The 12,319-nt window shown below is 33.6% G+C and overlaps 1 long non-coding RNA gene across 1 annotated transcript in view; it reads right to left on the reverse strand.

Annotated features, from left to right (window-relative positions):
- Positions 1 to 6,510: 6,510 nt before the first annotated feature.
- The window catches only part of LOC140169100 (uncharacterized), a 95,482-nt gene continuing 89,673 nt past the window's right edge, over positions 6,511 to 12,319 (reverse strand). The window contains exon 3 of the long non-coding RNA XR_011861353.1: positions 6,511 to 6,584. This is a non-coding gene — a long non-coding RNA (uncharacterized lncRNA). The remainder of the gene's footprint in view (positions 6,585 to 12,319) is intronic.

Below are 12,319 nucleotides of genomic sequence, written 5' to 3' on the forward strand. Positions count from 1 at the left end.
TATTACTAAAACGTTATGACCAAAACCAAAGCACGTTTATAACTTGTTTATAACGTTTTAAAATTTTGTGTTTGTTGGGTAGTTATCGATATATCATATGAAATGTATGAATTTTCATTAGGCTACATAAATCTATAATTAATTATACAAAAATCATATACATTTGCATTCTAAAAATCATTAATCAAGACAGGCTACATGGCAAAACAGTACTACACCAACTGATTTTTTTAAAACTTTACCTAAAATGCCATATACCATACCGTGCCTCATCCTTTTATACTTATAGCGGCCACACCTTAGATTCAGCTTATCAATTAACATTGTATATGACACATCATGCTCATCAAACTCTGTAGATTTAATTTACGCCAATAATTAAAGCTTATCAACATTATATCACATATTGATAAGGCGCATCAAACTCTATAGATTTCTTTTACACTAAGAATTAAAACACCGACATCAAACCATCTTACCTGTCCGTTGTGCGTGGGATCTTGGCCTCAAATTACACGATTCTAACTGCAGTTGCTGACTCCAAAATTAAACCCATGTTTCCCTATATGATAATCATTGCTATTTGTAGGAATGAAGCCAGGAGGCTTCAATAGATGGTCACAATACAATGTGATTTATGCGGGAATTAAATGTTGTTGAATACAGACTGTTGCCCGCCATTTTGATAGAAGTGTTTGTTTGTTTTTTCAATTCTCCAGTAACGGTTCCGTAAAATTACGGTATCTTCCGTACTATTGATATTACTGATTGTTATAAAAACGGTTAAATTCCGTTATTTAACTCAAAATCCGTACAATATTATACATATCTTGTAAACGTTTACATGTTTTACCGTAGTAACTCTGTTGTAAAAACGTAATTACACGTCAGCTTATCGTACTGAAGTGTTAAAACAGTATCAAGCGTTATTAATGACTACAAACCTGTAAAATTACGAGTTTCTGAAGTAGACAGTTGTAATAAAAAATATGCCAAATCGTTAACTTACTTTTGAAACACTTTCTCGTATACAATTCTGTACCTTAAAGCTTTAATATTGTATGAATAAAGAAAGACATAAATATATATATACCAGCTCTTTTGCAATTGCAGACACTGACGTTAAATAACTCAATGTTGATATTTTCACTGTCAAAAAACAGCAACCGGTGTTATTTTACCATATTTATATTTAAAAAGATAATTACACGTCAGTTCACCTTATTATTATGTTAGAACACCCTTCAGACTGGTATAGCTGTTTTACTGTAGTTTTACACGTCATTACCGTTTTGATGTAAAAAGACAAATGTCGACCGTGTTAATACATCTTCAAAATACTTACAGTGGATTTCTAAAACGACGGTATCAGACCGTGTTAAAAACGTAGTCGGACGTGTATATGTAGTTTGTGTACTGTATTTTTACACTTGAAATACCGTGTTGATGTAAAAAGACAATGTTGATATCTTCAAAACCTGTAAATTCACAGGTACTTCCAAAACGGCAGTATCAGAATGTATAAAAACGGTCTGGCAATTGTAAGTAGTCTGTCTACTGTATTATCACGCGTGAATTACCGTTTTAATGTATTTTTACCCGTGAAATACCGTGTTGAAGTATAAAAAAGCAATGTCAAACGTATCATAATTACGTCTTCCAAACCTGTGAATTTACATTCATTTCTAACAGTGTGGCGTGTATTTATGTGTACTGTATTGTTACTCTTTAAATGCCGTGTTGATGTAAAAAGACAATATTGGTATCCTCAAAACCTGCAAATTCACAGTTATTTCCAAAACGACAGTAATGTAAGAAAACGGAGTCGGACGTGTATATCTGTGCACTGTATTGTTACACTTAAAATACCGTGTTGATGTAAAAAGACAATATCGGTATTTTCAAAACCTGCAAATTCAGATATTTCCAAAACGGTAGTATCACAATGTAAAAGAACGTGGTCGGACGTGTATTTACATATGTGTGTACTGTATTGTTACGCTTGAAATACCGTGTTGATGTAAAAAGACAATATTGGTACTTTCAAAACCTGCAAATTCACAGATATTTCCAAAACGGTAGTATCACAATGTAAAAGAACGGGTTCGGACGTGTATTTACATATGTGTGTACTGTATTGTTACGCTTGAAATACCGTGTTGATGTAAAAAGACAATATTGGTATTTTCAAAACCTGTAAATTCACAGTTATTTCTAAAACGGCATTATTAGAATGTAAAAGAACGGAGTCGGACTTGTATATATTATGTGTGTACTGTATTGTTACACTTGAAATGCCATGTTGATATAAAAAGACAATATTGGTATTTTCAAAACCTGTAAATTCCCAGTTATTTCCAAAATGGCATGATTAGAATGTAAAACTGTGTGTATCGTATTGTTACGCTTGAAATACCGTGTTGATGTAAAAAAGACAATATTGGTATCTTCAAAACCTGCAAATTCACAGATATTTCCAAAACGGTAGTATCACAAAGTAAAAGAACGAGGTCGGACGTGCATATATATATGTGCACTGTATTGTTACACTTGAAATACCGTGTTGATATAAAAAGACAATATTGGTATTTTCAAAACCTGTAAATTCCCAGTTATTTCCAAAATGGCATGATTAGAATGTAAAACTGTGTGTATCGTATTGTTACGCTTGAAATACCGTGTTGATGTAAAAAAGACAATATTGGTATCTTCAAAACCTGCAAATTCACAGATATTTCCAAAACGGTAGTATCACAAAGTAAAAGAACGAGGTCGGACGTGCATATATATATGTGCACTGTATTGTTACACTTGAAATACCGTGTTGATGTAAAATGACAATTTTGGTTTAAGTTAAAACCTGTAAATTCACAGTTATTTCCAAAACGGTAGTATCACAATGTAAAAGAACGGGGTCGGACGTGTATTTACATAAATTATGTGTGTACTGTATTGTAACGCTTCAAATATACCGTGCTGATGTAAAATGACAATTTTGATATAAGATAAAACCTGTAAATTCAATTATTTCCAAAACGGTAGTATCACAATGTAAAAGAACGGGGTCGGACGTGTATTTACATATGTGTGTACTGTGTGTTACGCTTGAAATACCATGTTGATGTAAAAGACAATATTGGTATTTTCAAAACCTGTAAATTCACAGTTATTTCCAAAACGGCATTATTAGAATGTAAAAGAACGGAGTCGGACTTGTATATATACTGTATGTGTGTGTACTATATTGTTACGCTTGAAATACCGTGTTGATGTAAAAAGACAATAATTATTGGTATTTTCAAAACCTGTAAATTCACAGTTATTTTTAAAATAGCATTATTAGAATGTAAAAGAACGGAGTCGGACGTGTATATATATGTGTGTACTGTATTGTTACACTTGAAATACCGTGTTGATGTAAAATTACAATATTGGTATTTTCAAAACCTGTAAATTCACAGTTATTTTTAAAATAGCATTATTAGAATGTAAAAGAACCGAGTCGGACGTGTATATATATGTGTGTACTGTATTGTTACACTTGAAATACCGTGTTGATGTAAAAAGACAATATTGGTATTTTCAAAACCTGTAAATTCACAGTTATTTCCAAAACGGTAGTATCACAATGTAAAAGAACGGGGTCGGACGTGTATTTACATATGTGTGTACTGTATTGTTACGCTTGAAATACCGTGTTGATGTAAAAAGACAATATTGGTATTTTCAAAACCTGTAAATTCACAGATATTTCCAAAACGGCATTATCATAATGTAAAAAAACGGGGTCGGACGTGTATTTACATATGTGTGTACTGTATTGTTACGCTTGAAATACCGTGTTGATGTAAAAGACAATATTGGTATTTTCAAAACCTGTAAATTCAGAGTTATTTCTAAAATAGCATTATTATAAAGTAAAAGAACGGAGTCGGACGTGTATATATATGTGTGTACTGTATTGTTACACTTGAAATACCGTGTTGATGTAAAAAGACAATATTTGTATTTTCAAAACCTGTAAATTCACAGTTATTTCCAAAACGGCATTATTAGAATGTAAAAGAACGGAGTCGGACGTGTATATATATGTGTGTACTGTATTGTTACACTTGAAATACCGTGTTGATGTAAAATGACAATTTTGATATAAGTTCAAACCTGTAAATTCACAGTTATTTCCAAAACGGTAGTATCACAATGTAAAAGAACGGGGTCGGACGTGTATTTACAAGTTAAAACCTGTAAATTCATAGTTTTTTGTTAAACGACAGTATCAGAACGTAAAAAAACGATATGGAAGTCTTGAGTAGTCTGTGTACTGTATTTTTACGCGTGAATTTCCGTTTCATTGTATTTTACACGTAAAATACCGTGTTTTTGTAATAAAGACAATGTCAACCGTATAATTACATCTTCAAAAACTGTAAATTTACATTCATTTCTAACAGTGTAGATGAGCTCAATGTTGAGTAATTTTTTACTCAACTGTTGAGCTGTGACCTTTTTACTCAGTGTTGAGTAAAATATTTTTTGCAGTGTTCTTTTATTGTATCGTATTTGACCTGTGCTATCTTCCGTAGATAGCAATTAACCAATGATATCTTCAATAAATTCGGTATAGCATGTGATTTACGATAGCTGAAAAAGGTTTCCTTCCAGATTCATGTAGATGAAGACTAAATTTTCTTGAGTAAGAACCCGGGCACTGGTAAAACTACCTTCATAACAAAAACGCGACTACAGCATAAAATAAACTTTATTAGATTTTCAGTGGTTTGCTGGGGTGTTTTTTTGTGGGTGTTTATGTTGGGTGTAGGGGTGGGGTGTGTGAGGTGTTTTTGTTTACTCGCTTAATTGTTTGTTTTGTTAAGAGCAGGCGAGTGGGCGGTTGGTTGGTTGTTTTTTACTTTAATACTTGGTTGGATTGTTTCTTGCTTGCTTGTTGTTGTTGGGTTTTTTTTGGGGGGGAGTAATTAGTTTTTAATGTCAGGCATATCGTATATATAATTCGTGAAAATAATGACTCTCCACTACTGAGACCGGGGTATAGGGTCTAAGATTTATTCTCGCTTTTTCCTCTTTCAATAATTGTACTAACCCCCATAACAGTTGCGTTTGAAGTATAAACTACCGAGAAAATTATCACAGCTGTGTAAAAAGGCAGAGATTTATGCGATAATCAATACGAAACAGGAATTATCCTGCAAATCTGCTACCAGTGTTGAATATCATGACTCTAATGTGCTGTTACCATATCGGCCTTTTGTTCTCATGATTGATTCATGACCTGGACCTATTTTACTACAGAGTATTACAATTCACCGATATTTACTTCCCGTTTTACACAACATGTCGAAAGTTATATGTTATTGTACATGTGCTACTGGTAAAATACATGTACATGTCACGCAATGGGAAGTGAGTTTTTAACTTATATATTTCGAGAACAAAGTGTAAGACAACGTCTCAGATCTTCACCAAATCTGATTTGGATGTACGGATCAAGTTCTTAAGCATGGCTATACATAATAGTCCTTATAGGTTACTTCTAATCCTTAATTCTAATCCTATATAATCCTAAATTCCAATTCATTATCATAAATTTGTTGAAAATAGTGTTGGTTTAGTGCTTTCGAGCACCAAGAAACTATACATACTAAATTGTATAATTGTTGGCATACCGTAAAACCTCGTCTACAAGCATATAGAGAGCTTCCGATGAAAGCGAAATTAATCCATGCACCATTATGGAGTTTGAGCAAATAAATTACAGATTCAAGCATTTACAAACAAGTATTATTGTAACACCAATCTATTGTATTGGCATATTTACGCTTGTTTCATATTAATTTAGATTTCATCAAAAACACTATAATGCTTGTAGACGGTCATAAAATGGAAACACCATAATAAACATGAAATTGTGCTAACCTGTCACAACAGGACGATATTATTATCTTGCAATAATTACTGCTTCAGTTGGCAACGATACCCATGTCAGGACCCATGTGTTTTGCCGCACAGAGCAATCACTAATAAAACAGAGACAAATACCAAAACTCTCATGACCATCATATCACAGCGGCAGCAGCAAGTTTTGGTTTATCCTAGTGTATAAGAGAGCATGAAATACTAATATAGGATTAGAGTTAAGATTAGGGATAGGATTTAGGGTTAGGGTTAGAGTTAGGTTAAGGGTTAGGGTTAGGATTAGAGTTGGGATTTGTTTGGTGCTCTCTTACAATTACACGAAGGATACACCCAAGTTTTAATACTCTAGTCCAAATATAGCTGCCCATTTTGCGCAGGTATGAGGCGAGATATGCGACTTCCGGTTTGTCATAACGATAATCATTATATCTACTTCCTCCTCGGTTAGTAGATCGCGAAAAGGGTCATAATTACAGAACGTTACATACATTTACACTAATATAGTAGTATATAAATTAATTGATTAAAATATACACATACCTGCCTTGATAGTGTTAAGTTTACATCAAATGACAAGTGAGTCCATTTTCACCGCCAGTTCAACACTCACTGCGTCAGGCATACGTTTTCTGTGTAAGCTCCAACATCGCCTGCAATTTAACCATGAAAACACCTCCATGTTACGATTTATCATAGAAAATAGTAACCATTATAATATTCCGACAAAATTTTTAATGTGAAAAGAAATACTGTGTAGCACACACACGCAGGCTTTGAAAGCCGCCGTATATCTGAGCCTGAACACGAACTCTCCGTACGCTAAGAACCCGGCATACAATACCCTATCAGTTGCGTAGAATTTAGCATTTCAATAGGCGCTATCCGGTTAAAAAGGTTTCCTCGACACCAATTCAATGATAGTATTGTATCATTATTTCCATAAAAATAACGCTATAGAAATGCACAGTATAGAAACTATTCATCACTTCTTCCGAGCTGTAATGTTGCTCATTATGAGAATAATAATCAGCCATTATTAGCGCTATTGAGGCCCAACTTGATTGAAAATTAAAGGTGTCACTGAAGCAAAATATTACACGTTGAACATGTTGAATACAATATCAACTGCACTAGTACACAGAAGTATACACACAACAATAATACACATACCAAATTCAATTCACTTGAAAAGATATTTTGTTATGATTCTCTTTTCTTTATTTTACTCAATGCCACAGTATATATTTTGCTTTTATTATTCAAATTATTTTGATTATTGAGTAATGAATAAGTCCACTGTAGCTTAGCTAAATCGTGGAGAATTTAAGGTAGCAGTGCACTGGTGATACAATTTTCTTAAAATCCACTATTTTTGACATTTTTGTTGAACTTTTCTTTAACCGAAATGAAAATATGTATAATAAGACGGTGGCAACTGGGATTATCTTCTGAAATTGCAGTATAGAGAGCTAAAAGCTCTCCTGAAGTTCTTAAAAGTCATAATGTACGATCTTATAATATGAATTTGGTTAATTTTTTTCAAACCTGATTTTTTGGCATATTTGTAATGTTTACACATGTCACAACTTGCACCTAAATGGAATCAGCCAAATTTGTTGTGTTTGTAGGTAAACAGAGCAAAGTTCGACATAAAGTCATAATTCAAGAAATTATGACTTTATGTCCGCCCATAGAACTGCGTGTTAAACGGCCAAAATAACAAGCAGTGTTTCTTTCACGTTACCTCGTTATTTCAGCTCAAAATGGACAGAAACCATTCCCGATCATTATTACTAGTATTATTTCAGCATTTTGAGTATATCATGACAAATTTAAAATTTGAAGGAAATTGTACATTAAGCCTTTAAAAGAGTACCTCGACGCCGTAACCTAATTTCCATATCCCATCCCAACCCTTCAAATAACATAAACTTAAGGGGGTACTACACCCCTGGCCAATTTTTTGCCTATTTTTGCATTTTTCTACAACTACTGCACTGGAAATTTTTATTTCAGTACAGACAACAGTTGTGGAGTTACAGTCAAAAATGAGGGAAACCATTATTTGATCAATAAATAAATAACTACTTGCCTTGAGTTGCTGAATTTTCAGTGCTTGCCCCTATAATATACATATCTTACTTGTCACCAATGTGCTATAATTTTTGAGAAAAATGCAAAAATAGGCACAAAATTTGCCAGGGGTGTAGTACCCCCTTAATATACTCCCTTTTTCCAAAAGTTTAAACTGACTTATACTCCCTGTTTTTTAGATGGTATAAAGGGTCTTGCGCCATGCTTTAAAGGGTACACCTTGCAAAGAGTCAAGTATTATTTCGCTCAATGTCCCCTATATCATTAAAAAAATGTTTTAAAGAGGTTAATGAATATTTGTTTTCTTCACGTATGTAGCGGTACCTTAAACGGGAAACGATTGTCATTGGAATAATAACATAACGTTCTGATTGACTTCAACTCAATCAACGAGTTATTATTTTCACAATAATCTTTTGTTTCAGTCATTGCACCTACTTTCGTATTATATTGGGTTATTCCATTTAAAATCCACACTACCCCTGTGGAAGATTTTGGAAATATCTTACACAGGGGGAGTATGAATTTCAAATGGAATGAACACATTAGGCAGCTCCAATAGAATTTCATACACCTTCTGGGATGGGAAAGATTCAACCTGAATCTTCCACAGAGAGGGAGAGTGAGTTTCAAATGGAGCAGCCCGTGTTCATTCCATTTTAAATTCATACTCCCCCTGTGAAAGATATTTCCAACATCTTCCACAGGGGTAGTGTGGATTTTAAATGGAATGGCCCATTTGCGTGGATGCATTAAAATACTCGAAGGTTGAAGAAGATTATAGTTGTGTAATAATTACAGATAAAACAATTGTTGACAATATCTAAACAACCTAAACGTTAAGCTACATAATAAAAATATTAAAATGGAAGTTCATCTTTACAAAGAATGTATTATGTACTATTTCATCAGGTCACGACCTTTTCACCTTTGACCTTTGTTTTGTAGACTCCTAGCAGTTAAACAACTTGACCCGTCTTTAATTATATCTTTCCTCATCTTCCCTGATCCTGTGATGCGCCAAATTCGACGAAATCAGTCGTTTGTCGGACAAAATCAATGTGTCTCATATTTAAACTTAATATCATTCTTACCCGATAAAGGGGATACAAAACGTTGAAAATCCCATCAAGGAGGACTTATACGTTGTACAAGGTATGCTCATTTTATGTTGCTCAAAACAATAAAATACGAAATAAATTTGGTCATAACTCAAAATTAATTCCAGCGACAAGTTACTGATTTTGTTTGATTGCATCACCTTATACATGATTATTTTCGTAACTAGTTTCAGACACCGAGCAGGTGGTGGTTTGTTTTCAGCAGAGGCTTCGACACAGTCCTGGTATTTTGACGATTGTAAATTCACAAAGGAAAACAGTACTATACGGTGAATAATATCAATTTTAGTTGGAGTATATTTGACTGTCATCATTATTATTTTTATCATGCATAGGCATCATCATCACCATCATCATCATCATCACCATCACCATCATCATCTTCACCATCATCATCATCATCTTCACCATCACCATCATCATCATCATCATCATCATCCCAGCAAACCCAAAACGTTTTCGACATCATTCGCAAAAGGTTATAAAAGGTTGTCAGAAAACGTTTAAATGTCGGGTTATATAAAGGGTATATTAAGAGTATAAAACGTTTTCATAACCTTAAAAAATATTTCTTGATAATCTACTGCTCAGCAAACAAAAATGTTTTACAGCAAACTTTTAAATGTCGGGTAATATAAAGGGTATAAAAACGTTTTAATAACATTTCAAAAACATTCTTCAAAACTTGATACAAAACATTCTAAACAGAATGTTATTTTGGGGTAGAACAAATATTTGGCGAAAAATGTTTGCCCAAAATATTTTCAATAACGTTTTAAAAACGTTTTCATGACCTTTATATAACCCGACATTTAAATGTTATTAAAAGGTTTTGAAAAAACATTTTAAGAACATTTCTGTGTTTGCTGGGTTCAAACATTTTAACATAATGTTATTTAAGTATTGACACAATATTTGGCAAAAATATTTGCAAAAATAGTTTACAATAACATTTTTGGAAAACATTTAAAAATATTTGTTGTAGTGTGTTTTCATACAAAACGTTTTAAAACGTTATCATGACCTTTATATAACCCGACATTTTAATGTTATTAAAATGTTTTTACCTAAACCAAAAGCCAAAATATAACTTATTAAAACGTTTTTAAAACTTTTTTGTGTTTGCTGGGATCATCATCGTCGTCATCATACTTGTTTCATCATTTTTCTTGATTATCATCATCATCATCGTCGTCGTCGTCGTCGTCGTCGTCGTCGTCGTCGTCGTCGTCGTCGTCGTCGTCGTCGTCGTCGTCGTCGTCGTCGTCGTCGTCGTCATCATCATCATCATCATCATCATCATAATCTTCATCATTAACAACACCATCAACAGAAGCATCATCATCATCATCTCTGCATAATCAGCATCACCCGTTCGCTCACCTGCTATCTACTGAAGATAGCACAAAGGCTGACCCTATACATCCAATCTCAACGTTTACATGGTTTAATGACACCCTTTCCAAAACAATCTCCATGCAAAAAATACAAGTAAACATTCTTTCAGAACAATATCATTTTCAGTCATACCAACACGACCTCAACAAATCACGTGTCTCGATACTGAAAACAAGTTAGTTTAAGCCCCAACCGGCTGTTCGGTCGTATATGTTAAATTTGCCTAGCATCGCACATAACCGCTTCATAACGTTACGTTTAGAGACATATATGACTTTTGCCGCATTGTTTTGCTTTGCAAGCGCCGACTAATTGCTATAGTTCGCAGCAAGTTGGGCATGAAAGAGTTTTCAATAGAATGAATAAGAAAAACAAGAGCCTGTAAATGAGTGGCGAGATATTAATTTCCTATACGCCAAAGTGCCTGTGCATTATACCGTTAACTAAAAATTGTTGACCTTGCTTTACTAAAAATAACATAATATATCATCATTGCCTCTTACTGTGAGACTGAAACAAATTGACTCATTCTTTTAAAGTATTTTATTTGAATTTCTATTTATATGCAATTAACAAAATTCACACGTTTGACTATGAGATATGCCCCTTTTTCCTTAGTCCGGTTTCCTTCCTCATTTTTTCTCTTTTTCCTTTTCCATAACTTTTTCTGATTTGCCTATTATATTGATTTCCTTCGTATAATCTTATACTTTTCTTATAATCACCCAAAACCAATACGTGTATCGATATGTAAGAGTGAAGGTGACTCCTGTCTTAAGGTAACGTTAAACTGTATTTCATATATTTCTTCAAATTTCACATTAGCATTGTGAAAAGTACGATTCTTAATGAAGAGACTAAACCTTAAAAGGAATTTTAAAAAGGGCTATGTCAGTTAAAGTCCATACAACCCCTATGACATAGCCTTAATCTCCACAGGGAGTGTAGATTTTAAACGGAGTCACACATATTTCTGGTGATCCCATCTGAAATTCACACTCCCTGTGTGGAAAATTAAGTTCATGTCTCCCATATTCATGATAAATTGAGTGTATGGATTGCAACTGAAACAACCCATTAGGGAGTTTTAACTTTTTTTGTGTGCAATTTTATGGGATTTTCTAAATCTTCAAACTTCAATTGAGAGGGCACATCTCCCCCCCCCCCCACACAACCCCCACCCGTATGATGCTACGCCACTGGCTATATATTTTCTCCTCATTTGCTTATGCAATTTGTATGTCTTCATGTTTGTTTGCACATATTTAGAGAGATTGAACTGGCAATGCATCAAGTTAGTTAACTGGGTAATTTTGTCATTGCTATCAGCAGTAGATAGCAAAATATGCTAAAATTGATACCATGTAAATTAGCTTATTTGCGTAGTAAAATACACTTCAAACGTAAAAAAACCAGTCTAATTATGTTTACCAGTATCCAAATTTATGATATAATATATAAATATGAAAACATATAATTTTTTAGAGTGCACACCAGTGAATACAAATCTCCTATATCCTTGGAAGAAAAGCTTAACATATCTTGCGATTCTGTTTGAAAATATTATTTCTGGGTAATTTCGCGGTAGGTACTGCTTGACCATAAAAAAGAAGAATCACAAGACATTATGGAACTGGGATTGCAGTAATTCATTGGCAGATTCCTATAGTAAGATAAAAATCTATATAAACATAACATTTTGTCATAAAATTATTTCCAACCCCTCCTCAAACGATGTCAAATATAGCTGTAGCATCCGGTGTCACCTAAAT

This window comes from Amphiura filiformis, chromosome 14, assembly GCF_039555335.1.
Source record: "Amphiura filiformis chromosome 14, Afil_fr2py, whole genome shotgun sequence".
Lineage (NCBI taxonomy): Eukaryota > Metazoa > Echinodermata > Ophiuroidea > Amphilepidida > Amphiuridae > Amphiura > Amphiura filiformis.